Source organism: Elephantulus edwardii, unplaced genomic scaffold, assembly GCF_000299155.1.
Source record: "Elephantulus edwardii isolate Elephantulus edwardi_28Jun2011 unplaced genomic scaffold, EleEdw1.0 scaffold00166, whole genome shotgun sequence".
Taxonomy (NCBI): Eukaryota; Metazoa; Chordata; class Mammalia; order Macroscelidea; family Macroscelididae; genus Elephantulus; species Elephantulus edwardii.
In genome coordinates, this window is record NW_006399916.1 from 1428107 (window position 1) to 1434253 (window position 6147).

Genomic DNA, 6147 nt, shown 5'->3' on the forward strand with positions numbered 1-6147 from the left:
ACAGACAAACAGATCCCTCCCCTCCAAACAAGTAGAGCATACACACACACAGAGAAAGAGACACACACAGAGACATACCCATTACTCCTAAACAAGCTGAGAAAAATGGGAGGAAACTGTCTAGCAACCAGATACTTTGAGACATCCCTGAAGGGATCAGAAGAAATCACAGTAAGGATGTAAGCTTAATTTTTCCACAGGAAAGTTTGCTGGAAATATGGAAATGGATCCATGAATATTTTAAGTATAAAATAGAGATGATAGAGAAAGCAAAGACAAGAGGGCACACTTGTAGTACAGGCAGATGATAAGCTGAGAGAATATTTAAGAGTCAAACAAACAAGAAATACATACGTGGAGCCTACACACTACACTGTTGGCCCAGTTGTACAAAATCCTTTGGGCACGATATCTACCTGTGGGCCGAAACAAGAAGGATAAGTGTGGGAACTTAGGTCAGAGAGACAGGGCAGAATTTCTTATGGTTTGTAACATCCATGAAAAAACATCAGAGAACTTGAACCTATAATGTCCTGCTGGTCATTAAAGTGAATGTTCTCAGAAACACCTCATATGCACTGAAAATGAGATGGAAGGCAAGCATACAAGCAGATGGGGTAATAAGCTAAGCATCAGAGCCTTCATCTTTGTGTTACCCTCTACCCATGCCCCAATATTGGCAACCCATAGGATGTCCAATATGCTTCTCCAACACCCCAGCTCAAAGATACAAATTCTTCTATTATCCTTGTTGTCCAGCTCTCAGATACATAGCAAGCGATTGGAAAGATTATGGCCTGAAATAGGTGCAACTCAGTCCTCAAACTGACATATCCTCCTTAATTTGGAGAAGTCCCTGATGGCAGACTCTCCCAGTGCAATGTGTCACCTGATTTCCTGACTGCTGATACCAAGGCTGTATAGATTTTGAATTCAAGTAAGATGAGGGTGTTCACAATTGCAAATTTTTCTCCATCTATTATGATGTTGTTTATAGGTACAGTGGAAAGAATTTTTGTTTCCTTGATGTTGCGATGCAATCCATATTGAAATCTGTATTCTTTGATATGCAGCAAGTACTTCAAGTCTTTAATTTCAGCAAGCAAGGTTGTAATGCATGAGTAACGTAGGTTATTGATGAGTTTTCCTCTGATCTTGATGTCACTTTCTTCTTCGTAGAGTCCTAATTCTCAAATAATTTGCTCAGCATACAGACTGAGTAAGTATGGAGAGAAAATACAACCCTAATGCAACCCATTCTTAATTTGAAAGCAAGTAGTATTCCTTTGCTCTGTTCATACCTCTGGTTGTTCTCACCCTCTTGGTTGAGGTATAGGTTTCACAAAAGCACAATTAAGTGTCCTGGGATTCCTGTCCTTCTCAATTTAGCCATACATTGTTAGGTTTCATACAGTCAAATGCTTTTGGATAGTCAAATAAACACAAATAGACATTGTTCTGGTATTCTTTACTTTCAGGTAGGACTCATCTGACTTTATCAATGCTATCTCCAGTGCCATGGCCTCCTCTATATTCTGGTTGAACATCTAGAAGTTTCTTATATAAGCACAGTTCTGGCCATTTTTTAATGAACTTCACAGTAATTTGCTTGCATATTATATAAATAATATTTTTCAGTAGTTTCCACATTCTATTGGATCACCTTTGTTGGGAATGGAAACAAATATGGACCTCTTCCAATATGTTGAACCGACAACTATCTTCTAAATTTCCTAGCATACACCGATAAACGCATCCAGGGCTGTTGAAACATTCTAGTTAGTATTTCATTGATTCTTTAAAAAATTTTTTTATACTGATCATTTATAAAGTTGGTATACATTGTTTTTGATACTGAATCTTTCCCATTTCCTTCACTTACTCTTCCACTGATCAAATTATGTAACCCTATGATTAATAACCCCCCTAACCCATCCTCAGCCCTCTGCTCCCCTTTAACCATCTTGGATCCTCATACTCTGCAATAATGGTCTTATACAGTATTTGTTCTTTGGGACTGAGTTAGGTCATTTAGCATAATCTTCCCCAGTCTCTCCCAAGTTAGATGGTGATTTGAAAAATCATTGCTCTATTATTCAAAATGGGTGAGCCTGGAGGACATTATGCTGAGTGAAATATCTCAGTCGCAAAAGGACAAATATTGCATAGTGCCACTGCTGTAAAATAGGACTGATATCAGGGTTGTGATAAGACTGAGAAAAACTGGATAAATCGTGTTTACTGCACTGAAACAGAAGAGGGAGAGAATAATTTAAAAGCCATGTATGATAGGGTATTATGGTTGTCACAAGAGTCCACAATTAAGGTTGCATAGTGGAATGTACTAGGGGTGGTGGGAGGGGTGCGGGGGGATTGTGTACCAGTGAGGAGTGTTTATTTTACTTTTCAAAGAGAGGAGCGAACTGGGGGTGGGGGCTGGGCGGGGAGAGAAGTGCAGCAATGAATCAATGGAAATCCAAAATCTCTGTAAATGTTCATTAAAATTCTTTTTAAAAAAAATTACAATCATGGAAACCCAATGGAGAGTTTCTAAGAGTTAAGATGGATTCAATGGCATTGAGTATGAAGGTTTTTTAATACCTCAGAATATTACCTGAGATAACGCATATAAAGTGTGCTGGCTAATGAGGGGGTAAATACGAAACAAAAAGCAGGAGTGGCATCCACTTCCTAAACAACATGCCTCTAGAAATTCTATGTACTTTGATAAACGACGATAGTTCTAGAAAGGCTTCAGGCCTTATGTTCACAGGGTCGCTATATGTCATGTTCAACTCAATGGCAATCAACAATAGCCTTACTAGTCTGATAGAGACTGGTAGAACTCCCACAACAATGGTTCTTAGTCAGCCTCTGAACCTGGAACAACCACCCCCCTACCCCGCGCCCCCACCTTATAACACAACTTTCAGCCAAACAAGAGTCGATAAGGTGATCAGTAGTTGAGAGACTATTCACTTTTTAGAACAAACTTTGTAAGTAAACCAGTATAAAATTTTATTTAAAAACAAAAAAGAATAGCATTTGCCCAAGGATAAATCCCAGAAGTCAGAAAGGAGTAGGAAAGAGGATTAATGGGAATGAAAACTACCGGGGGAAAGGTAGGAGAAGGGTGAGTGTGGCCATTAACCTTATAAAACAAAATGTGTATTATAATTAGTGTCACTCAACAAAATGTTTATGAATTCTTGAATAAAAATCCGAAATGCTGTGTAAACTTTTACTCAAATAGCAACTTTTTTTAAAAAAGCTTAAATAAAAAAGAAAAGAAAAAAAAAATCATTGCTCTACGTAGTGCATAGTATTCTATTGTGTGAATGTACCATAATTTCTCAATCCATTAGATAGTGGTTGAATATTTGGGTTGTTTTCATATTCTTGCTATGGTGAATAACACTATTATTAACATTAGTGTACAAGTCTTCGTGTTTGTCTCAGTACTCAATTTCTCAGGGTATATTTCAAGCACTAAAATAGCTGGGTCATATCGATTTTTTATATTCAGCTTTTTGAGGAAGTGACAAACTGCCTTCAGAATGGTTGTACCATTTTACAATCCCACCAACAATATATAAGACTTCATATCTCACAACATCCTCTCCAACATTTATTACTTGCTGTTCTGTTAAAATTTGCCACTGCTACTAGAGTGAGATGATATCTCATTGTGGTTTTGATTTGCATCTCTCTTATTACTAGTGATTTTGAGCATATCTTTATATCTTTATGTGTCTGTTTGCTACTCAAATATCTTCCTCTGAGAAAATTATTTCCATATCTTTTACCCATATTGTAATTTTATGATCAGTCTTTTTCTTGTGGATGCCCTGTAAGATTCTGTAAATTTTTTATATGAGTGAGACAAGGGTCTCAGAAATGCTTTGCTTATTCAGGATCTCTTTCCTTTCCAAATAAACTTGACACTTTCCCTTTTGATCTCCTTGAAAATGAATTTGGTATTTATATTGGGATTTTGTTGGACATATAGATTGCTTTTGGTAGAATTGTTATTTTCACAACATTGAGTCTTCCTGTCCACTAATAGGGTACCTTTTTCCATTAATTTATATTTTTTTATTATGTCTTGAAAAATGTTTTTTGTCATTTTGTTTGTATAGGACTTTTGTGTCTCTTCCAAGTATCTCAACTTGTGATTGGCTCTTGTAAGTGGTATTGCTTTCCTTTTCTGAGTTCTCTTTGTTACTGCAGAGAAATCCTACTGATTTTTGGATATTGATCTTGTATTATGTCACTCTACGAAGTTGGTCTACTTAGTTCTAACAGTTTGGTTATTTTTTTGTTTTGTTTTGTTTTTCTTTTCTTGAATCCTTGGGGTTCAATGTGCACTATCATATCATTGGCATATAGCGATAGTTTGACCATCTCTTTGCCCATCTGGGTGCCTTTTATTTCTTTGTCTTGTTATATTGCCCTAGCAAATACAAATGTCCAGTACAATATTGAATAGAAGTGGTGACAGTGGGGATCCTTCTCCATTGAGAATGTTATTGGTTCTTGGTTTTGCTTATATACTTTTCACGATGTTGAGGAAATTCCCCTCTATTCCAATTTTCCTGACTGTCTTTATCAGGAAGGGATGTTGGACTTTGTCAAATACTTTGTCTGCATCAATTACTAAGATCATATAGTTCTTATTATTTGCTTTGTTAATAGGATGAATTGTTTTGATTGATTGTTTTTCTCTTGTTGAACCATTCTTGCATATCTGGTATGAATCCCACTTGGTCATGACGAATTTCTTTTATGTGGTTTTGAATTCTATTAGCTAAGGTGTTGTTAAGGATATTTGCATCTATATTCATGAGAGATAATGGTTTGTAGTTTTCTTTCTTAGTAATAGCTTAGACTGGTTTTGTTATTAAGGTTGTGCTTTGCCTCATAGAATGACTCTAGGAGTGTCCCTACTTTTTCAATGTTTTAAAAATATTTTAAGTACTTTTGGTGGCAGATACTCTCTGAATTAATTCAGCTATGAAGCCATCTGGTCCAGGACTTCTCTTACGAGAAGTATTTTTATGACCTTTTCAATTTCTTATTTTGTGATTCGTCTGTTCAAGTGTTCTATATCTAACTTCTCTATCTGGAGTTTCAAGGAATTTGTCCTTTCCTTTAGGTATTTTTAATTTATTCAAGTGTAACTTTTTATAGGATTGCAATGTTGTAAATTTAATTTCATCTGGTTCTTTTGTGATGTCACATCTATAGTTTTTTAATCGTGTTATCTGTGGCACCACTCCCCTCCCCTTTTGTTAAGCTTGCCAGTGGTTTGTCAATTTTATTGACTCTTAAAAACCCCCATGATGGCTTCAATGGTTTTCTATCTCATTGATTTCAACTCTTGTTCTTATAATTTATTTTCTTCTAGAGGTTGTAAGATTAGATTGTTGTTCTTCTATTTGATGAAGGTGCTCTCTCTCTCTCTCTCTCTCTCTCTCTCTCTCTCTCTCTGTGTGTGTGTGTGTGTGTGTGTGTGTGTGTGTGTGTGTATTGCTATGAACTGCCCACTGAGGACTGTCTTAGATGTATTCCAGAGGTTTTTGGTATGTTGTATTTTCATTTTCATTTGTTTCAAGAATCTTTTTTTATTTCATTCTTTATTTCTTGTACAACTAAATCATGTTCTAGCAGAGAGTCATTTAACTTCTACATGGGTAGTTTTGTAAGCTTTACCATCCTGTGCTTAATTTCTAGTTTTATGGTATTGAAAGACCCTAAACTAGGGCTTTTCACAGACCGGCCGCGACCCCGAGCAACTCACACCAGATCCACTTGCTGTAATCACAAGAGGCTTTATTGAGGGAAGCTTCGGGACGATTTATATCTCACATGAGAGACAGGGAAGTCCACCCCGAGCCCCAAAAAGCAAGGGAATTTATACTAGGTCAGGGGTTCTTTGGCGTAGAGATAGCTCATTGGCTCTTTGGAAAAGGAGAAGTTCAATTTTAGGTCAGGTGCCTGCTGTTGACGTTAGTTAAAATATGGTTTTTGCCAGTAATTGTTTCTTCTGTTTGTGGTCAGCTAGTACCTGGAACACAAACATTCACACAAGATCAAAGGTATAGGTTCTTACAATACAGAACAAAGGTATAGGTTTTTACAATACAG